The 24,175-nt window shown below is 42.1% G+C and overlaps 1 protein-coding gene and 1 pseudogene across 13 annotated transcripts in view; one reads left to right on the top strand and one right to left on the bottom strand.

Moving 5' to 3' along the window:
• The window catches only part of FTO (FTO alpha-ketoglutarate dependent dioxygenase), a 422,958-nt gene that overhangs the window by 344,437 nt on the left and 54,346 nt on the right, over nt 1-24,175 (bottom strand). The gene's annotated exons all lie outside the window — the stretch shown is intronic.
• On the top strand, nt 9,777-11,051 carry LOC147353225 (non-selective voltage-gated ion channel VDAC2 pseudogene; annotated as a pseudogene). The gene has a single exon (XR_015145469.1). The product of XR_015145469.1 is annotated as a non-selective voltage-gated ion channel VDAC2 pseudogene (transcript).

Raw genomic sequence — 24,175 nt, 5'->3', positions numbered from 1 at the left:
GCCTGGAACCAACCTCCTACAGATACTGAGGGTCGACTGTGTAAGTCTAAAAAGGCTCCTGGAGCCAATAAGTTGAGAATTTTGGCTTAGATCAAATATAGAATAGCTGCCCTTTTTCACACACATCCTGCACAAACGAAAAGCAGAAAGGAAGGCAAACTGAATTTCTTTGGACTCTATTGTGCAATTTACTTAAGGCCCATGGGCCTTGCTAATTTGCATGTCTGATTTACTCCAAATCCTTTCTTCCTCCTCCTCCCTGGCAAGAAACCACAGACAAATTCCATCGCTATTTCACAACCCCCTCTTAAGCAAACTGCGATGCGGCGGTACAGACATGGAGCTCATCCAGCCTGGCAAACGGGGGGAAGGAGTTCAGCTCCAGGGCTTTCGAGCCAAGGGCCCTTTTCAAACATTAAATCCACAAAACACGGCATTAGCTTGCTCAAAGCAAATAGTTAATTTGTCCTTTCACAAGAAATCAAAAGGACAAAAATCACACAGCTAGACGTGGCTTCAGCCCCTACACTAACCCTTCCCCATCCCCCTGTCCCAAGCAAGTAAATGTCTACACCATGAAGAATCAACAAGTCAATCAATCCATAACAAATATTTATACTGTCTACGTGGAAAAAAAAAAAGGAGAGAACATACACGGTCACAAAAGAAAACTAAGAACACTAAGAATACACAAAAGAAAACTAAAGCCCACATAAAACAGTGGTGTGTAAGTGTGAAGGACAAAATAAAAATTAAAAAATACTTACCAACATGACCAAGGCACAAAAAAATGGGAAGAAGAAAGTAGAAAATTAAACACAGGTAGTAAGGCATAAGAATGCTGAAAGATTAGTAAAGGACAGGATCTTCTCAGACACCAGTAATCGGACCTTTTGGCTAAGACGCCATTTCAACAGGGGGAAATGTAAGATGACATTAGAATGTTAGATTTTACCCAGATTATGGAAGGTTCTGAAAGTTCAGGTAAGTAGAATCTATCCCACATGTAATGAGGGGCCACAAAAGCCTTTTGAGAAGGACAGGAGTACAATGGAAGTGTGCTATTTTATTTGCTGTTCTGCTTTTTAAAACACTAAGCTATTTATTAATAATACAGTCTAGTTATAAGAATCCAAGACTAGAGACCAAGGAAGAGGGGGACAGGTAAGGAGACTGAGAAGCACAGTCAGACAAGGGCTGGGCTTGAACAAGGAGATGGCGATGGAAATGAAAAAGCATCAAAAGCTACATCAAGGTAGATAAATCTGGAACCTAATCTGGTACCAAGAGTGTAATAACAGGTGGGAAGACCATACACAGAAATAAAGAAGTCAAGGTCATTAACAGCGCATCTACTGAAGGTCTACTAAGCTTCTTGCTGTGCTAGGCTGTAAATGAAATACTGATTTGGAGGTAAAGATAAGAGACTTAAAACATACTGAGAGAGAGGGGTATGGATGTGATGGACTGGCACTCAGCAGCCTTCCAATCCTATCCTGTGTCTTCCAATGCTGCAGAGGATGAAAAGCTGAAAACTACATTTCCCAGAGCCCTTCACGGCTAGGGTTCTGGGTGAGGGTATAGTTGGAGAAGGAAATGGCAACCCACTCCAATATTCTTGCCTGGAAAATCCCATGGATGGAGGAGCCTGGTAGGCTACAGTCAATAGGATCACAAAGAGTCGGACACGATTGAGCAACTTCACTTTAACTTTCACAGTTGTACCAATTACAAGGCTCCGTGTGAGATGTAGAAGGCAGAAGTCACATGGAGGCCATCTTCTTGCTGTTCTGACTTTTTCTATAGGCAACACAGTTATGGAAAAATTAAAGGATTTCTGCAGCAACATTCCAGGATCTGACCAATAACTTTGGTGTTATCCAAGGCCAGTTGTAATGGTGGTACCTTTCTGTTCCCGGATAGAAACCACAGCCTATATGTTCTTAAAACAGTGAACATTCTAGTAACGGCTTCCTGATCCCTTGCCTCCTCAAGTATGATGGATTAGCAGTCCACCTGGCAGGCCAGTCTGTTTCAGAAGCCCACCTCCAGAGGCTCAGCTTCCATTTCTCTGGTCCTCTCAATGACTCTATAAGAATCTATTTCCTTAGAAAAGAAAATAAAGTGATAAAGAACCCGCCTGCCAATGCAGGAGACACAGGTTCTATCCCTGGGTCGGGAAGATCCCCTGGAGAAGGAAATGGCAACCCACCCCAATATTCTTGCCTGGGAAATCCCATGGACAGAGGAGCCTGGCAGGCTACAGTCTACAGGGTCACAAAGAGTCGGACACAGCTTAGCGAATAAATAACAACACATTTCCCTATCTTATCTCATTTCTGTTTCCCACAACTAAATGCAGACACACAAGTAGGCTTAAATAAGGGCAGAACAATTAAGTGAAAGTATTTGATGAATGGCTTTAAAACAGTCAGGGACTGTCCCCGACAGCAGTCAGGGACTATCTTAATTCAGTCTTTAAAATGTCCACAACTCATCTTTTGAATCAACAAAGAAAAATCCTCTTAGCTTTCTTAACGAACTATAAAACAATTTGTTACATTTATTGAAGCTTTGAAAATAAGTAAAGGCATTTTGAAGCGTTCTCACTTCATTTTACCTGGCACAGGATACCAAAAGGGTATCATCATCTTAATTTTAAGAAATGAGAGAACCAAAGCACAGAGAAGGTCAACAATCTGCCTAAGGTCAGAGAGGTGGTGAGTTACAGGTCCAACTGAAGTACTTCCTGCTTTAAACCTAATTTCTCCTGTTTGGCATTCTGTCAGTTAACTCTAACCACGTCCTAAAGTGAATGTTAAAATTGTTGGTGTGGAAATATTAGGAGCCTAAGAGGGCTTGTAAAACCACAGAGAATTCAATGGGGCCTAACTTACAACCATGGAAAAAATTAAAATCCCGTGTGTAATTTTCTTCTCCAATTTTAACCTAAAATGTGGTGTCTGTGGCAGACCCACCGTTCCTAGGACACGCTTCCAACACACACAGTCTGGGTAGCAAGTGTCATCCAACCATTTGGGCAGCTATTCATTTATTTTCCTATCATTCTAAGAGTTGGAAAATTAACAGTGTTGTGTTTACAAGCCATCACTGGGCTATTACATAAAAGCTCAAACATGTTTACCCGACTCACAACTCTGGTTTGAAGAAGCTCAAAAGCAAGTTAATATAAACCGATTCTGAGCAAATGTGCAGAAAGTAGCCCTGATAGAAGGAGGTTAAGCTTTGACCTTCCCAACTTTTTTCTCCAGAATGTACGATCCATCACGTACGGGGAAGATGTGAAGTGTTGGTAAGTATGCCTGTTAGTGAGAAATTCTGCTAATTATTACACCAAATAAGCATAGTTAACAGGCCATGGCCACAAGAGGGCCATGTTTCAGGGCATTAAATAGCTGCCTAGGGTGGAGATGAATATATTACACTATGCCCTCGACCAATAAAACAATTTCCCTGACACCTAGAAAGCCAGTCGCCTGAAGCAAGATAACGCAAGGGTTCCAGGGCTCTGTTGTGTGAAAAAAATGACACTTCAGCGCCATCTAGTGACATGTGCTTCTTAACCTGCAGAGAGTTAGGACAACTGGGGATATCTTCCACCTAAGCTTGGAAGTAAGAAAAGGAAACAGGAATGGTGAGGGCCTCTCCAACTAAATACTTGCTTTTTAAAACAGACCTATACTGTTTTTATTTTTATACCTTCTTTTTTTTCCCCCTGTGCTATACAGTGAAGTGAAGTGAAGTGAAAGTCACTCAGTTGTGTCCGACTCTTTGCGACCCCATGGACTATACAGTCCATGGGATTCTCCAAGCCAGAACACTGGAGTGGGTAGCCTTTCCCTTCTCCAGGCGATCTTCCCAACCCAGGGATCGAACCCAGGTCTCCCGCATTGCGGGCGGATTCTTTATCAGCTGAGCCACAAGGGAAGCCCGTGCTATACAGTAGGTTCTCATTAGTTATCTAAAACATAAATGCATTCTTTTCTTTACTTCTATTTCTACCTCTGCATCTCTAAATAACCACAAAGCAGGTATGTTTCAGCTTAAACTCCTCTAAAACCAAATCAAAGCCCCAAACCAATCAGTGGCTTTCTAGAAAGAGTTTGCTTTGCTGATCATCTTCTGGCAGAAAACTTCTTCAAAACTAAAATGTCAAGAACATCGAAAGTAGGAAAAGATAGCAGAGAGGGTGGTAAATTAAGATGCAATAAAACCAAAGGCCCTGATCCCGTAAGGCATATATGAAAACTAGCACATCCTGCATAACACAGCAGCATAAAGCAGATGCTTTTTTAAAAAAGTAGGAAAACTTACCAATCTACAGGAAGAATTATCTGACAATAACTTTGAGGACTTCCATTCTACCCTCTGACCCAAAATTACCTTTCCCATAGAGTCTGTTTCCAGTCTCTTGATTTCTAAAGTGGCACCAGAAAGATACATTGAATACTCCACACAAATATAGTGTATTCCCAAAACACTGCCACCGAAATCCCTGCCCTTCTCATGCTGATGGTTTGGTGAAGAGACCTGCTACATTGCTGCAGATATAGGAGTGAACACAAGCAGAGTCACTGTCTGTCTCCTGGAGTTCACACTGTAATAGAGGAATGTAGACAAAAAACAGACAAGAAAATACATACTATATCAGATGATGGTAAGGGATGGCAAGAAAAATAAAACAGGGTAAAGGGAACAGAGATGGCCATCAGGCAATGAGATGGAGAGTGCTATTTTAGCATGATTAGAGAAAGCCTCCTGAGAATGTACTGCTGAAATAGAGACCTCAAGGAAGTGAGGGAACCAGCCATGTGGGTATCTGGGGGAAGAAAGTTCTAAGGCGGAACAGCAAGTCCAAAGGCCCTGGGGCAGGAAGCCGTTGCCTGGTCTGACAACAGAATGGAAGGCGGACAGATCAGACAGAAAGTTAAAAGGGTTTGTGTTTTATTGTCTAAATAGCAGCTTCACTGACATGCAACTGACATGCCATGGAATTTGCCCTTTGAGAGTTTATAATTCAGAATGTATATGCACAGAGTTATGCAGTCATCACCACAGATTAATCACAGAACATTTTCATGATACCAAAAGGTAACCCTGCACCCGAGATCAATCACTCCTCATGCCTCTCTCCCCAGCTCCTGGCCACCACTAATCTACTTTCTGTCCCTATAGATTTGTTTACTCTGGATATGAAATCGTATAACATCTGGCCTTTGGTCCCTGGCTTCTTTCACGAAGCTTTATGTTCTCAAAATCCATCCACGTTGTACCACGTATCAGTACTTCATCTTTTTGACTGCCGAATATCCCACTGTATGGATATACCACGTTTCGATTATTCATTTATCATCTGATGGACACGTGGTTGTTTCCACTTTTCGGCATTATGGCATTTTTGGCATTATGAATAATGCTGCTATGAAGTTCGACGCATGAGTTTTGCATGGACAGACATTTTCATTCATCTTGGATAACTAGCAGTGGAATGGCTGGATTATGATGTTATGGGAAACCATAAAAAGTACTGAGCAGAAGAATGATATGATGTGAATTTTTTTAATACGTGCTCTGGTTTTTGCACATAGAGAAAGCCAAGGAAAGTCGTGGTAAGGCCAGTTAGGAAGACATGGCAATGATCCAGGAGACAAGAGGCCTGTAGGCTGGAGAAGATGACAGAGGTGCGGGGTTCCGAGAAGCGGCTGGATTCTAAATAAATTCTGAAGACAGGGTCAACAATTTGCTACCATATAAGATGTGGGATGGGCTTCCCAGGTAGCGCTAGTAGTAAAGAATCCACCTGCCAGTGTAGGAGACATAAGAGATGCAGGTTCGATCCTGTCCAGGAAGATCCCCTGGAGGAGGGCACGGCAACCCACTCCCGTATTCTTGTCTGGAGAATTCCATGGACAGAGGAGCCTGGCAGGCCACAATCCACGGGGTCGCAAAGAGTCAGACACGACTGAAGCAACTAAGCAAGCACCCAAGATGTGGGATATAAAAAGACGAGTTAAGGACGCCTCTGAGGTTGCTGGCCTAAGCAACTAGAAGGATGAAATTGCTGTGTACTGAAGTGGAGATGACTGTAGGAGGAATAAGAAACGTGAAGTTCCCCCACGCTCCACTCTCAGGGCTCCCTGCAATGCCTGATCAAAAGCAACAGCCATATTTCTTATTTTGCCTATCCCTTTCATGAAAGTCTATATCACAGCCCCAACCTACATCAAGGTCTCTTCTGATCTATTCTGGACATTTTGTTTTTATAATCAACGAATCAATTCCAGTTGGTAAGGCTGAGCAAAAAAAAAAAAAACACAGAAGAACCAAAAGCTATTGTAATGAAATAACCCTTGACAAGATCCTTCATAAGAAGTGGTTTTTGAAACTATATCTCCCAATTCCCTGGTGGTCCAGTGGGTAGGACTCAGCCCCTTCAGTGCCAGGGGTCTGGGTTTGACTCCTGGTGGAGGAACTAAGATCCTGCAAGACATGTGGAACAGCTAAAAAAAAGAAGTATTAAAAAAAAAAAACCTACATCTCCCAACGTCCATTCAGTAGTGCCTCACTTTGGAAGAACGAGAAAGAAAGTTCAGGAAGAGGACACCATGGTCCGAGAGGCCAGGAATGACTCAAAAGAAAGACCAATCCAACCCCAGCCTTCAATCATGACCTGAAAAAGAAAAGGCACTTTTCCTCCCTGCCATCACCAAGATCAAGAACCTAGGTTATTAAATGTAGTGTAATTTATGTTCTTGGATATCACAGCAGCAAATATTTTATTAGAAGTGAAGAAGAGAGGTTGGGGGAGAGAAGAAGATAAGGTGGGGCAGGGGGGACATGCAAAATGTGTTTAGTCAACCCAATCACATACCTTTTCAAAACAACCAAAATATGGTCTGCATATACTAACACTCAGCAACAGGACTGTTTTAAGATCATCTAAGCCATCATATCAGATCAGATCAGATCAGATCAGTCGCTCAGTCGTGTTCGACTCTTTGCGACCCCATGAACCGCAGCACAACACTGTACCCATATGTCACATTAAAGTTGCTTTGCAATAGAAAAATATGAGTGGATTTTTAGCATTTTCCATTTGAATTCACTGGACTTTGAGAAGCTCACCAATGATTGACTATAATCTCAGCGATCATCAGCATCAGGCATATTTGGGAATTCTTGAGAAATCAGAAAATCCAACTTATAAATTCACTTCAAATTTAATAACATTTCATGAATACTAAATGTTAACAACTTATGGAGCTAATAGAAGACTACATTTTATAATCAATGAATGAACCATGTCAATTCATTTCAATTCTGCCATTTTATGTTTGGAATTGGGAATCAACACATGTTTTAAAGTCTTGTACATTTTTATAGACCTCTGAAAAACTCTGGGGCCAAAACGGGTAGCTGCTGAGTTGTGGCCAATGGAACGTGAATGGAATTGCTGAGTGCGACTTCCGGGTTTGACCCATGCAAACTCCTAAGCACTTTTCCGCCTGCTCTCTTCCCCTTCTGACGGACTGGAATGGAGATAAGCTCAGGTGACCTCACAGGCAAGGTACCGAAGGTGATAGAACCTCCTTTCTGAAATAAACCCATGCAGAAAGCCATCCCACCAACCAGCTTCCCTACTCATTACCGTTACATAAGCAAGAAACACATTTTCCTCATGTTCAAGCCATGATACAGTATTTTGATATTTTTGTTTAAGCAGTAACCTCCCTAATATAAATCTAACCAAAAGGTTAGATGCAATGCCTAAGGATCCCATCGATAAATGGCTCTGATTAATGATTTACAGTTTCATCTTTTTTATTTATGCAATTACTAATTCCAAATAAAAATATAATACCTAACACTGTATAGCAGTTACCATGTATTCGCTTTGGTTCTAAATGCTTTACATAAATTAACTCATTTGATCTTCGTAACAACCCTCCTTGTAGTTACTATAATGATCCTCACTTCACAGATAATGAAACTGAGGTCAAAATTAAGTAATCTGCCCAAGGTCACACAGCTAGTTAGTGACAGAGCCAAGACTCAAGTCCAAGTAGGACATGGAAGTGGCTTCCATGCTGTTAGTCAACATGCTTGAATTAAAAAACAACTTGATTTTCTTCGCTCTCCTGCACAAGAAGGCAAGATAAATGGACAAAACAGAATATTCAACACAACTCCTTCATTTTTTTCCCATACTGTTCGTCACTGTTTAGTTGCTAAGTCGTGCCCAACTCTTTGCGACCCCATCAACTCTAGCCCGCCAGGCTCCTCTACCCATGGGATTCTCCAGGCAAGAATACTGGAATGGGTTGCCATTTCCTTCTCCAGGGATCTTCACAACCCAGGGATCAAACCCACATCTCCTGCTTGGCAGGTGGATTCTTTACCACTAAGCCATCTGGGAAGCCCTTGTCCCAGTACGTTCATTATTAACCTTCAAGAGAACTTCAGATAACTCAGGATGGTTATGATTTGCTCTATCTAAACCCTGACTTGAAAAAGGTGCCCGCTGCATACATAAGTAGATGGGTCCAAAAGTCAGTGGAATTATATAGTCACTGGCCTGAAAATGCAAATATCTCTGAAAGCAGCTAATAAGTAAATCTGTACTTTTCCAAAGAAGCAAGGATTAACTTCATTGTGGGTTAAATTAGCTGAACATCAGAAAAGGACATCCAAAATAAACAGCCCTGTACTGGTGGTAGCCAGGGGTGATGTGACCGAACGCACACTTGAGGAGGGATTCCAAATGCCATGGTGAACATTTTCCCAGTTCAAAGTAAACAGAGAAATAAGGCAAGTCTGAACATGGACAAGACATTTGAGATCATAAAAAAGCAGCAGCCTCACCAACAGGCCACAAGTCTAGATTAAATGCATATTTCAGATGACTCACAAACCACCCCCAAAATAACTGGGTACTCGTGAGCCAAACAGAGGCCATGTCTCCACTGACGAAGCTGCCTGTCCATTCCACCAACCTTCTGCTACACAAAAGGCTGGTGTGTTGCCCCTCTGTGCAGCCACCAGAGAATTTTAAGAAAGCGTAAAATCCCCTTGGTACCTACTCCTAGGATAAGAAATAACTATTTCACCATCTGCCTTAAAAGAAGCCACATCCCCACTTCCCAAAACAGTCTCCCTAAAGGCAGAATTGGAGAAGGAAATGGCAACCCACTCCAGTGTTCTTGCCTGGAGAATCCCAGGGACGGGGGAGCCTGGTGGGCTGCCATCTCTGGGGTTGCACAGAGTCTGACACGACTGAAGCTACTTAGCAGCAAAGGCAGAATGGACCAGCAGCCATGATGCCAAGTCAAGTGACAGTGACCCATTCTGTGCCTGGTAATGCACTAGAAATGTGAACATTTATTATCTCTTCTAAGTGTGAAGAAATTGAAAGCAGAGCCCTATCTGGCAGCTAACAAAGAAGACAGGCTGATAAGGGAAATGGTCAAAATGCATGCAGCTGTTTTTGTGAGTAACCAAGTAAAGAATCCAAGGATATCAGGTACTTTAGATCATTTTAGAAAAGATATAAAATTGGCTCTGACACTTCACATGTGGAAAGAAATCCCAAATGTTGGAGTCGCTAATCACTCTGCATCTACCTGAACACTGTGCTGTGTGCTCAGACCTAGGCCAGGTATTGTGACTGACAGAAAAGGATTCTGCAGGACTTTTCCTCTGCAGGGAAGTGGTCCTTCCCCGGTGTTCCAGTGGTTAAGAATCCACCTGCCGCCTTCACTTTGCCCTCCAGCCGCGGCAGCTGCAGCCCGACGCCGAGCGAACTGAACAGCCTCAGCTGCTAGCGGAGCGGCAGCGGCGCCTTCCCTTCCCCCCCGGAGACCACCAGATCACCTCTCCCCACGGCCTCGCCATGGCGACCTACGGACAGAACTGCGCGCGGCAAATGTGTATTCCTCCATCATATGCTGACCTTGGCAAAGCTGCCAGAGATATATTCAACAAAGGATTTGGTTTTGGGTTGGTGAAACTGGATGTGAAAACAAAGTCGTGCAGCGGCGTGGAATTCTCAACATCTGGTTCATCTAATACAGACACTGGTAAAGTTACTGGGACCTTGGAGACCAAATATAAATGGTGTGAGTATGGTCTGACTTTCACAGAAAAGCGGAACACTGATAACACTCTGGGAACAGAAATCGCTACTGAAGACCAGATTTGCCAAGGTTTGAAACTGACATTTGATACCACCTTTTCACCAAACACAGGAAAGGAAAGTGGTAAAATCAAGTCTTCTTACAAGAGGGAATGTATAAACCTTGGTTGTGATGTTGACTTTGATTTTGCTGAACCTGCAATCCATGGTTCGGCTGTCTTCGGTTATGAGGGCTGGCTTGCTGGGTACCAGATGACCTCTGACAGTGCCAAATCAAAGCTGACAAGGAATAACTTTGCAGTGGGCTACAGGACTGGGGACTTCCAGCTACACACTAATGTCAATGATGGTACAGAATTTGGAGGATCAATTTATCAGAAAGTATGTGAAGATCTTGACACTTCAGTAAATCTTGCTTGGACATCAGGAACCAACTGCACTCGCTTTGGAATTGCAGCTAAATATCAACTGGATCCCACTGCTTCCATTTCTGCAAAAGTCAACAACTCTAGTTTAATTGGAGTGGGCTATACTCAGACTCTGAGGCCTGGTGTGAAGCTTACACTGTCTGCCCTGGTAGACGGGAAGAGCATTAATGCTGGAGGCCACAAACTTGGGCTTGCCCTGGAATTGGAGGCTTAATTCAGCTGAAAGAAACCTCTGGAAATGGGTATCAGAAGATTTGGCCTTAATATATTTCCAGTGTGACCAGCAGGCTTCCCCCACCCCACCCCCCGAAGGTGATCAAAACAAAGGATGATCTAAACAAGAGCTGTATTTTAAATATTTAGACAGTTACTTGTTAGCTGGTTTGTAGTTCAATTGGTTGTCTATCTAGTTACCAATACTGCAGTCATGCAGTCACCTATACATTATTTAAATGTATTTAGCTGTTAAATGCGCTACCCACCAATAATGAAATAGACATTTATGAAAACTGAAAAAAAAAAAAGAATCCACCTGCCAATGCCAAGGTCACCAGTCCGATCCCTGATCTGGGAAGATTCCACATGCTCCAGGACAACTAAGCCCATGCGCCATAACACTAAAGCCCAAGTGCCCAAGAGACTGTGCTCTGAAACAAGAGAAGCCATTGCAATGAGAAGCCTGCGCACTGCAGCTAGAGTAGCCCCCGCCTGCCACAACTAGAGAAAAGCCTGAGCACAGCAACCAAGACCCATCATAGTCATAAAGAAATAAATACATAATTTTTTAAAGGACTCTGCAGCTAATGTCTCATCACAGCAACTAATAATAGCTAACATCAATGAGCACTTACTATGTGTCAGGCTCTGTGCTGAGTGCCTGTGTTAACGCTTTTAAACCTCAAAGCAACCCCATGGGCAATCCAGCCAGAATTTTCAGACACAGGAGGCAAATACATGTCTTACGACAGCAGGAAGTCAAAACTTTTTAATATGAAAAGATTCTTTTCAGATGATTTCTAGGGATTCTTTATATCCTTCAGGCCAGTAAACAATTTATCCCTTGTTATTAAATTGTTATTAAATTCAAAATATCCTCAGAACCTGACTTGTAAATATTGTCAAGCCTAACCTATAAATGGAGTATGTTGAATACACCATATCACAATAGCCACAAGGACTTTACTTTCCTTGATCTAACATTAAAATGGAGTGGTCTCGTGGGCTTAATATTGGCATCTTTAAAAGAGGTACCTTATCCTGTTTAAAAAAAAAAAAAAAAATCCATACAGATAAAGTGAGCCATGTTCCAAAGAACAAGTTTAAAAAAAAAAAAAGGAGGAAAGCTAGATTAAAACATTTTAATAAGAAGTTTCACTGCCAAAGATGTAACATGAACTCCACGGCCATGGAGAAGAAAATCATTCTAAGCAGTGTCCAAATTAGTCTTCATTTTTACTAAGAACAAAAGGGTTCTCATTTTTAAGGTCAGATTAAGGTAAGAGACAGGCTGGATTGAGCCATCCATCAGGTAAAATAAATGCTCCTGGACAGTGCCTAGACTAAACAGGGCCAAGAATTCCTAAGAAAAACACCACGTGTAACAGTGGAGGTCAGCACGGAGGCCTGACCCAGTGGGGAGATGCCCTGTAGCTGCAGGGCTGGAAGCCTACCCTGCAAATTCTCATCAGATGCCTGATCAATATCACGCCTTAGGACCTGAACTGCTACTCTAAAATCAATATTACCTTTATTTTAAGTAGCAGGAGGAACAATGAGATTATCTTGTTCCTTACAAGTCTGTCATGGAAAATCTGGTTCATGGTGCGCGTCATCTTCTGTTTTTGCCTGGGAGGAACACGTCTGTGGGGCTTGGAGACGACGGTCTGGTAGTGGAACTCAGGGAGGAAAGGTGAAGGGGTAACATCAGCTCAGGGAAAGGGCCTAAAAATTCCTTACAAGCTAAGGAAGAACAGGGGTTCACGAGGAGAGGCGTTCCCAGGCTTAAAACCAGAGAGTGGCTCTATGCTGATGATTCAAAATTTCTATATCCAGCCCCGACCGCCAGACTCCCCCTGCCCCAGAGCCCAGGTGACAGCCCCGGATGTGTGTGAAGGTGCAAAGGAGCACGTGTGCTTTCACACCCACTTCTTCCTCGGTCTTCTGATCTCGGTAAGTGGGCACAGTCCAGTCTGTCAAGCTCAAAACGTGGAATTTACCCCTGATTTCCTCTTTACTTTCAAAACCCTTTCAAGTCCCGTCAGCTTTGCCTCTGAAATATATTCTAAATCCTTCTCTCTACCTCCATAATCACCACCTGGGCCTAGCTATCAGCTTAGCTCTCCCCGTGATTTTTCTCCCTAATTCTATCCTTTCTTCACTATTCCCCACAAAGCAGCCACAGTGATGTTTACAAAATGCAAATCAGATGTGGACACACACACACACACACACACACACACACACACACACACACACATGCTCCGTCTTCAAATCCTCCAATGGGTTTCCATCAGGCTTGGCATAAAACCCAAACCTTTACCACAGCCTAGATGCCCTAAAGTGATCTGGCCTCAATTCCTTCCCCCTTTTGTCTCTTTCTCCTTAAGATCTGGCCACCGAGCTTCTGAGCTCCTCCTATGTGGTTCAGACATGTCCCTGTGGCTGGAATGAACACCCTCCTTATCCTTCAGATCTCACATCAAAAGCCAACCTCAGACCACTCTCTCCACAGCAGGCCCCACCCCTCAGTCATGGTAGCCGACTCTTTATCTAGTAAACACGGCCTTATTTATCATCATCTTGAATACTGTCTACTACCTCTCTTCCTCTAATAAGATGCTAACCTCCACAAGAGGAGGGAGTCTGGTCTGTTGGTCACCACCGAATCCCCAGAGTACGGTACAGCCCTGAGCATATCTGGTCAGAGACAGAATTTAAGAACAGACAAACCTTTGACTTGCCCTAGATGGGCTCAAACATTTCTAACAGTTTGCATTTGAAAAGAGTGAGAAGTTCAGGAAAACGCAGGAGGACATAAAATTCTCACCTGTGCACATGCCTTTCTAGCCCAATTTGGAACAGCAAATAATGACAGTGGAATTTCAGATGGCATCTCAAACCACCAATATCGTATTTACCTCTATAAACCAGTGAATTCAATCCTTCCTTCCCCTATCTGTCCATCATAAAACACACACACACACACACACACACACACACACTTCTCACCAATCTCATGTAGTGGTCCACAGGCTTGGGGTGCCCATCTGGCTCCCTGCTTCTCTACCTCTATCAATCAAGAACTTCTAAAAGTCTCACTTCCTCGTTTCCTAGATAAAACCTTTTTGGTCTAAAAAAGGAGCTGATGTTGAGGGAGCATGTCCTATGTACTGAGTCTTGTGCTGAGCGCTTAGATGCTGTTTCACTGAGACATAAACTATCACTGGCCCCATTATTGGAGACAAGAAAACTGAGTCTCAGGCCCACGAACTGCCAGAAGTCAACAAGTTAAGTGCAGAGGCAGAATTTAAATCCACATCAATCAAACCCTAAAATTCCAAAGTTATCGCTTTAGCAACAAATAAGCACACCATTATTGTCTTACCACTACTGTTTCAATTTGGGAATTCATACATCTTTTCACAACTAGGTTCCTACCAGATTTCACTGCTAATGGATCCTTAGACTATAAACTTCTCTAAATGCAATGGATTCCTACTATTATAAACAGTAAACTCCTTTGATTATAAGTTCCCTTACTTAGAATCAATGGACAAAACATTGCACTTTCTAAGCAAAGTCTTACCAAACTTCCCTTCCGACGTTATCACTTTGACTTTACAAGTGACAAAATCTGTCAGTTTAGGACAATGTGATCATGGAGAAAATTTCCAAATTTGCTTAGTATGCTGTCGTTGTTGAGTCCCCAAGTCACGTCCAACTCTTTGCAACCCCATGGACTACAGCATGCCAGGCCTCCCTCTCCCACATTATCTCCCAAAGTTTGTCCAAGTTCATGTTCATTGAGCCAGTGATATATCTAACCATCTCATCCTTGTTTAGCATAACTCATCCCGAATATCCAGGGAGCTCATGATAGATACCAAAGGCAGATGATCCCCTTGAAAGGCCAATGTGTGTGGTCAATCTGAGTTTCCATATTGTTTTTCTTAATTTTTACTGGAGTATCATTAATATATAATGTTATGTTAGTTCTGAGCTCCCTTATGAATATGTGATTCAATTCTTTCCACTACTGATAAAAAGAAAAAGTAAAAATATTACATTAAAATAGCTCCCAAATACAATCTGTGGCCTTTGTTTTCTTTGCACATATATCTTGAGTAAAATTAAACTTAATAAATCAAATTAGTTTTTGTTGACATATTCACTATCAACAATAAGTATTTTCAATAATACTACATAGTAGCATGAAATCTAAGAAGGTTTATCACTATAAGAACAATTTACGTACAAAATACTGGCAGAGGGACAAAACAAATTGGTCTGGCATGTTCATTTTAGCCTACTTCTATACTGGAACTTATTTGAAATTCTCTAAATATATCAGCTCAGATAAGTATCTTCTAAACTTTTTGGAAGTAATCTAGACACTTCTTCCATTATGTTAACTTTCTCTGTGGATCATTTTAATAATGATTTAATAATCATTTTAATAAACACAACACAAGCCAATTTAAAATAGAAATAAGAAATAAATAAATCACATACTTGGTTTGAAAATAAGAACATGATAGGCTATTTGGTTCTTTGCTGTGCAAGTCTCTATGTTCACAGATAATAAAATGAAGGCTTTTAAGGTATGTTAAATCATGAGATGTTGAGTAAATTAAAACTTTAGACTTATGATGGCAAGAAACCATGACTCTACATAGTCACGAATATAGATACATATATAACTGAATCACTTTGCTGTACAGCAGCAATTAACACAACATTGCAAATCAATTATACTTCAATAAAATTTTAAAAATTAAAAAAAAAGAAACCATGACTTTTTAGTCTCTTTTAAGGATCAATAAAAACTTGGCTTTTTGTAAGGTTGCTGTCTGCAAAAGGAGCCTTGCTCTTATGAAAAACTACTGCAAACAATAAAATATCACGAAATCAATAACTCTTCTTTCTCTTCTTTCTTTTCTTTTTCCTTTCTTCCTATCTTTCTGTCTCTCTTTTTTTCTTTCTGTTTTGCTTTTAAGATCACAGAGTGGTGAGCTGTATGGCATCCCGTTCAACCCCAAATGATAAAAACCCACCCACTCTCCTTCCCACCCTAGCATGCTCTCCGGGTGTAAATATTTCATGGTATTACCATCATTCACTCGATGCTTATATTGTCTGATCAAGCCTCTATTCTGTCTGTTAGATACTCAGGAGGATAGCGTTTTTTCATGTCTGCTGCTCAGTCACATAAAGCCCTTGCTTCTCAAAGGTTCTTCAAAGTTCAATAATTTATTAAACACAGTGCTGGGGCCGGTAAGCACTCACAGAAATGCATAACTACAGAATATGTGGAACTATTAAAAGAGTTTCTTTAAGAAAAAAGGTGACTGTAGAGAAGATGACAGCACTGTTTCTTTACACTGGAGGGGCATATTCTCAACAACTGAAACTCTCCCAGGCTGAGAGGGACGAGCTTAAAATCAAAGGGCAGCACCCGGGTACAGGTAAGTCATTAAGTGAACTGAAATAGACTCCCAGTCTAAAATCAGACACAACTCCCAGATTTCCCCTTTTCCAGTATAATGACTAGTCAGGCCTCCATTCCTCCTCTCTAAATGCAACTGAAAACTTGCCGTTTCAGTAAAATCTTTTTGAAGCTGTAAGCCAGTGAGCTACTTAACTTACTGATATCACTCAATGATATTTTTAACTTTATGACTCATTATGCTTAGTCCTTCCTACAATCTCTGAGCGGTAAGAGGACACTGAAACAAAATCACATAAAACATACACAAAAGTAATAAAATAAAACTAAGTATATACTTCAATCAGCAAGTACTGAATTCAAATTCATCAGGAGCCATAAGGGAATATGTAAGTAAACTTCGACATCACCCTATGTTCACAGGCTACAAAACCTAGTTGGCTGACAAAGCGTATATTGAGTGCATAGTGTATACATTGGAGAAGGTGATGGCACCCCACTCCAGTACTCTTGCCTGGAAAATCCCATGGATGGAGGAGCCTGGTGGGCTGCAGTCCATGGGGTCGCTAAGAGTCGGACACGACTGAGCGACTTCACTTTCACTTTTCACTTTCATGCATTGGAGAAGGAAATGGCGACCCACTCCAGTGTTCTTGCCCGGAGAATCCCAGGGACAGGGGAGCCTGGTGGGCTGCTGTCTATGGGGTCGCAGAGTCAGACACGACTGAAGCGACTTAGCAGCAGCAGCAGTGTATACATGCTCAGTCACTCAGCCGTATCCAACTCTTTGCGACTCCATCAACTGCAGTCTGTCAGGTTCCTCGGTCCATGGATTTTCCAGGCAAGCGTACTGAAGTCTCAGTTACCATCCTCCAGGGGATCTTCCCCATCCAGGAAGCAAATCCCCATTTCCGGTGTCTCCAGCAGTGGCAGGCAAATTCTTTGCCACTGGGCCACCTGGGAAACTTAGAGTAAGACCCAAAACAGTAGGAAAGGGCTTCCCTGGTGGTTCAATGGTAAAGAATCAGCCTGCCAACGCAAGAGACATAGGTTTGATCCCTGAGCCAGGAAGATCGCACACGATCCAGGAAGATCGCACACGCCGCAGAGCATGTAAGCCCATGCGCCACAACTATTCAGTCTGTGATACAGAGACCGCAACTACTGATCCCACATGCCACAACTACTGAAGCCCGCATGCCCCAGGGCCCATGATCGGCAATAAGAGAGGCCACTGCAATGAGAAGCCTGTGCGCTACAACCAGAAAGTAGCCCCTGCTGGCCGAACTAGAGAAAAGCCCGCCGCAGCAAAGACGCAGCAGAACCAAAAATTAAATAAATAAATAAATAAATAATTTTTTTAAAAATACGTCAGCTTCATCTTTTGGAAGATGAAGAGGGAGTATTAACTGATGTAACAGAACAGGAAAAGTTGAAGCCTACTGGCAGGGCAGGGGTTGAGGAGGGAAAGGGAAAGATATAGTCATTCTTAACAGGAGGGGGTTGATGTTAACATCTCCAGAAAGGTTCAGGTATTACAGCAACCAGGTGCCTCTGACAATTGGTGCATTTCAGAAGCAGAGCTGAAAACAAGAAGCTTGGTTAGAAGTCCAGGGACAGAGGTTAGACAGCATGCCCTTTCAATCCCAAGCATCAGGCAGCTAGCACAGTCCTGACAGTCTGAAAGCAGTTAGCCCAGGGAGTTTGGCACCAGAGTACCCAGCCCAGCCGAGGACAGAAGTGACATGGCTGCATGTCAGATCTGAAGACCGCCTCATTTTCTCTGGGTATCTGTAATTTCACAAAAAAGGGCCCTGGTGGGGTCATTTTTCAGCTCTCATGCTAGACACTCAGTGGGCTATTTTGAATTTCAAAATTCACATCTTGCAGATCAAGAAAATTACCTTGTAATATTTCTTTGATAATTCCTTCCCTTTTAATATATTGGCTCTTACTCTACAACTCATAAAGTTAGATACTGGCTCACTGGGACTGATCATCTAATTTCATATCTTTCCTCTCTAATCTTTCATTGCATTTTTTTGTTCTACTTTCTAAGTTCTACCTTATTTTCAAATCCTATTGAAATGTTTACCTCTGTTACCATATTTTTAATTTTCAAGAGTTCTTTCTTGAGTCTCTAAATGCCCCCCACTTTAAACATTTCACAGTGGAAAATTTCAAGTACACAAGCATATAGAAAATTATATATTATAACAAGCCCTCACATACTTTTACACAGCTTATTACATAATTGTATACTTATTACACAATTATCAACATTTTCCTAATGTTAACTGTTCTATTCCTTTACCCTACCTTTTTTCTGAATTACTTCAAAACAAACTTCAAGCATTATATTTCAACTGTACATTGAAATACATATGGTATGTATGTATTTGGTATGTAACTCTAATACATAAGGACAGCCTTTTCAAAAATATATATATAACCACAATATACTATCACAACTAACAAAATTAACAATATGAATGTTCCTTTTTATTATTATCCTGTTCCTGTTTCCATCTTTCCTCATCTACTTAAGAATACTCATCATCGTTTCTTTTGAAGTTTTCTCTTCTATTCTCCATCGTCCTATCTCTCTGGCTTCCCTTCTTTCTGCTGTTTGCTTTGTGTTGTCCTTCTTGTTGGAGGCATCCCACAGTGTTTGGTGATCTTTGCCTATCAGTTTATAATTTCAAGTGAGGCAAGAAAAAAGGGATTGGAAGCACTGTGTGCAGAAACTGAGTTTGTCCACTGATGTGCCCCCACTGTAGGATGATATGATGGAAACCCGGCCTCTTCTTTAGATATCCCCTAATGTCAACCTTCATATTTTTCTTTGGGCTGGTCCACTTCCTTGAAGAGGAATCCTCACAGATTCCTCTTTGGTAACATTAGTAATATAATCTCTCTAAATAATAGACATCACAAAGGGCAGACCCTCAGTTGCTTTCAGTCTGAGAAAGTAAATATGGTATATTTGGATCATATGGGCTTTAAATTTCAGTTAGTAGACTGCTCTTTAAAATAAAGAGCTTTCAAATAAAAATCCACATTTTCAGTTTCCTCTGAAAACTCTGACTATCTGTAAACACTGGGCCCACATTCATACACTGAAGCTAAGTTACAGCTGGCCCCAGTAAGTGGTAAACCTACTTCTTACTTCACCGCTGGCACCTCCAGGCCTCCTAAGTAGGTAAAGTATAAGCTTCCTGCTATAATGAGATGCCACTGCATAAAAGGGAAATGCATTTGTAACAATATACTTAGATTCTTTTATTTTGGGATATCCTAGAAAAGATAAACCTGAATAATCCAGCCAATAAGAGACAAGAGACCCCAGCATTTGGCAACTAAAAACAAGTGAAACCATTTATAAAAATAAACCTCACTCCAACATCTGAGTACCCTTACCATAACCAGAAGCATCTCTTCTCAAAGACTCAATTTTGCCAAAGACTCAAATTTCAGCTTAGAGAGAAAAAGACAGAGACAGAGAAAGAAGCCAGGGGAAGAGAGAAAAAGGAAGGGAAGGTTGGGGTAGGAGGTGAGGGGAGGTTCACTAGGAAGGTGACATGCATACGTAAGGCTGGTTCATGTTGATATATGGCAGAAACCGACACAACATTGTAAAACAGTTATCCTCTAAGTAAAAATAAAATTTTTTTTTTAAAACATAAAGGGAAGGAAAGGGAAAGAGAGGCATGAGAAAACGGAACAGAGATTTATCCTTTGCATTTTCATCAGTTCAGTTCGGTCGCTCAGTCATGTCCGACTCTTTGTGACCCCATGGACTGCAGCACGCCTGGCTTCCCTGTCCATCACCAACTCCTGGAGCTTGCTCAAACTCATGTCCATCGAGTTGGTGATGCTGTCCACTATCTCGTCCTCTGTCATCCCCTACTCCTCCTGCCTTCAAACTTTCCCAGTATCAGAGCCTTTTCCAATGAGTCAGTGTTTTGCATCAAGTGGCCAAAGTATTAGAGCTTCAGCACTGGAGTACTGGAGTACCGCATTCTCATAGGGAAAAGAAATTCTCAAAAATGCTTTTCCTCCACCAAAGGGTAGGCAAATCATGCTTTATAGGAATAAAGACAGATCAAGTTCGGAATTCATACTTATAAAAGCCTTTTCTTAGATAATAGATTTGGTATTATACACACACACACATCGAATTGTCACATTATACATGAATTTATATTTTTTTCATAATTTACATATGAATGACATGACCGAGATTAACAAACACATCAGGAAAATTCCTAGAAGTTTCCAGAGACCATTTAGACACATTCAAGTGACTTTTTAAAACACAAAGTGATCGGCCATTAAAAATACCCAGTGACAATTTTTTTTTAACTGGCTGGAAAACAGGTTTTGCTGTGTTTCAGAGTTGAAAGGCATCCCCATGACTCCAGGCTATATACCTATTAGCTAAAAACAACAATGCTACAAAACTGGCTTTCGGATTAACAGCCCTGTCATTTATCCTTTAAATGTTTATCTCCTTTGGTCACAATTTTATTGTAGTTAAACAGCAACTAGTGTGGGACCAAAAGCCTTCAGATGCTCTGAGTGCACAAGGAGCACACTGTTCTGTTTTCTGGCTGAATGGACTTTTACTTGTGTGAACAAAAGACAAGATCCTGCTATTCTTCAAATGAAAAGGCAAGAAACAGCGAGGAAAAACAGAGCACAGAAAACCGCCCCCATGGTCCACGTTACAAATGCTAATGAGAACCAGAGAAGTGAATAGCTGTTTTTCTCCTTCCAAAGTTTAAAAAATTGTGCAAAGTAATAACACATCTCAGCATCTCTTTTAAAAGTTGTGTAAATAACAATTTGCAGTGCATGATAGCTAATACTGGGCTTCCCTGGTGGCTCAGACAGTAAAGATTGCGCCTGCAATGGGGGAGACCTGGATTCAATCCTTGGGTTGGGAAGATCCCTCAGTGAATGGCTACCCACTCCTGTATTCTTGCCTGGAGAATTCCATGGACAGCGGAGCCTGGCAGGTTATAGCAACAGGGTCGCAAAGAGTCAAATATGACTGAGCAACTTAAAAATAAAATACATACACAGCTAATATAGTACATATTATCTAATATAGATAATATTAGAGAAAGGATGGCTACATGCAAAGATTATGGCCTAAAACCAGTGAGTCAGGCAAAATATAAACAGTGTTAACCAGCAAGAGAACTGAAAGCATTGAACAGACTTGACATTGGCCACCTAAAAAGCTCCCCAAGTCTTTAAGAAAGCAGATGAAAACCACTACAATATTGTAAAGTAATTAGCCTCCAATTAAAATAAATAAATAAATTTTAAAAAAAAGAAAGCAGATGAAGTTACATCTCAAAGGCCCTCTAAGAATCTAAAACAAGAAGCTGTTGCTGGCAATAGAAGGTGGGAAGGGCTTCCTGACCCAACTCTTACAGAAGGCCATTAGGATCAGCCCTGGTTATCATTTTCCTATGTTGTGGTCTAGTCTTCATCCCAACCTCTCTCTCATGTATCTTGCATACTCATATATCTCTCAGGTCTTTATTTCTTAAATAAATTAATGCATTATTGTTATCATTGCTATTGTTTAGTCGCTCAGTCCTGTCCAACTCTTTGCAATCCCATGGACTGTAGCCTGCCAGGCTTCTCCTCTGTCCGTGGGATTTTCCAGGCAAAAATACTGGAGTAGGTTGCCATTTCCTCCTCCAGGGGATTTTCCCGACCCAGGGATTGAACCCAGGTCTCCTGAGTATCTCCTGCATTGCAGGCAGATTCTTTTACCACTGAGCCACTGGTTGTTTTAATTTGCATTAGTTTAAGGGCTTCTCTCGCAGCTCAGTTTGGTAAAGAATCTGGCTGCAATGCAGGAGACCCAGGTTGAACCCTGTTTTGGGAAGATCCCCTGGAGAAGGAAATGGCAATGCACTCCAGTATTCTTGCCTGGAGAATCCTATGGACAGAGGAGCCTGGCGGACTACAGTCCAGGGGGTTGAAAGAGTTGGACACGACTTAGCGACTAAACCACCGCCAATAGTAGTCGATGTTGTCTCAGATGGTAAAGAATCTGCCTGCAATGTAGGAGACCCAGGTTCAATGCCTGGGTCAGGAAGATCCTCTGGAGAAAGGAATGGTTACCCACTCCAGCTTTCTTGCCTAGAAAATTCCATAGACAGAGGAGCCTGACAGGCTACAGTCCACAGGGTCACAAAGAGTCAGACATGACTGAGCAACTACCACTTTGACTTTTTTACTTTCAATACTAGTTGAAAGAAGGAAAAGTGAGGGATCTGTTTGAATTCTGACATCCATATTCAGCACAACAGAAGGAAATCTAACGGCTTGAGAGTTCCTCTGCTCTTGTGCAATGTGCAGAAATCATGTATGATCTAGGATTAGGTTTGCTGCAAGTGAGAGAAAATCTGAAGTGGTAGTGGCTTCACCAGGCTGGAATGGTGGTTCCCATGCTGATCTCAGAGACTCAAGCCACTTCCAGTTCACCACTAAGGACTGGCCCTCACTCTCAAGATCCAAAAGCAGCATTTACAGTCCAGACAGCAGGATAAAAGGAAAGGCCTCAGAAGAAAAGGGCAAAGGGCACACAGCAGCTTTCTCTAAAGGAAATATCCCAGAAACTACCAGAGGCTACATCCTCTTAGTCACATGGCCTCACCGAACTGCAGGGAAAGCTGGGAAATGCAGTCTGTATTCCAGAAAGCTAATTGCCCTGAAAAGTCCCTGACGGAAGGAGGCAAGAAGGGATCTGGGGGTTAACATGCAGTCACTGCCATAAAGACATTTCCTAGTTTTATAAAACTAGAGGTAGTTGATGCGTATGTGCTCAGTCGATCAATCGTGTCTCACTCTTTACAGCCCCATGGTCTGTACCCCACTAGGCTCCTCTGTCCATGGTATTTTCCAGGCAAAACTACTGGAGCAGGTTGTCATTTCCTCCTCCAGGAAGGAGGAGAAGGGGGTGACAGAGAGTGAGATGATTGTTTGGCAGCACTGACTCAAAGGACATGAGTTCGAGCAAACTATGAGAGACAGTGAAGGACAGGGAAGCCTAGCATGCTGCAGCCCATGGGGTCACAAAGAATCAGACATGACTTAGTGACGGAACAACAACAATTCCAGAGGCTCTTCCCAACACAGGGATTGAACCCGCGTCTCTTGCACCTCCTCCATTGGCAGGGGGATTCTTTACTAGTGCCACCTGGGAAGCCCAGAGATAGTTGACAATGCGAAGCAAAAAAATCTTCAGAAGAAGAAAGTTGCAAATGCTCTGAACAGAAGAGCCACTGAGATATATGGACTTGCCGGTGGAGCCCTTGAACTACTCCCTGTATCAAGGATCTGGATCAGATAGCTGAATATTCTCATGTTCTTTCTCCGCCCATCCCCGCTCTCCCCCAAGCCCTTGCCAGGAGTGAATGTCCTGTTCCTATGACTCCCACAGACCTAGAAGATTCTCCCCTGGGTTGTGTCAACTGTACAAGTACCTCAGCCTCACAGCCCAATTCACATCCCATCATTAAGAAAGAGAGGCCCTTCACATCCAAGGGGCAAATCTCATACAAATGACATTTGGCTGATGCCCAAAGGTGACAGGGATGAGAGCAGGATAAATAAAGAATAATGCAGAAGTCAGCTGGGGCAGCCTTTCATCACAGCCCTTTCAAGAGCTATTAATCTTGGTCATAGTCAGTCAGCTAAAAATAATTACTTCTTCTAAAACATGTTGTACACACCAACTAGCAGTAGTAAAGGGTCAGCCCTTTTGACCTAGGAAAGATGTGGCTCCTGGCTTGCCTACAGCCAACTGGAATGGTGCACAACTGCCCCAGCCCGACTTTCTCTTCAATCTCATCTAACAATATCAAGAGAAAGAACCACTATCAGCAATATTGTCAGACTATC

This window comes from Bos grunniens, chromosome 18 (genome assembly GCF_055505025.1).
Source record: "Bos grunniens cultivar Pamir isolate PY7600 chromosome 18, Bosgru_T2T1.0, whole genome shotgun sequence".
In the NCBI taxonomy this organism is placed as follows: Eukaryota; Metazoa; Chordata; class Mammalia; order Artiodactyla; family Bovidae; genus Bos; species Bos grunniens.
The sequence above is the reverse complement of the archived record's forward strand: the minus strand, read 5'-3'. Positions and strand labels throughout refer to the sequence as shown.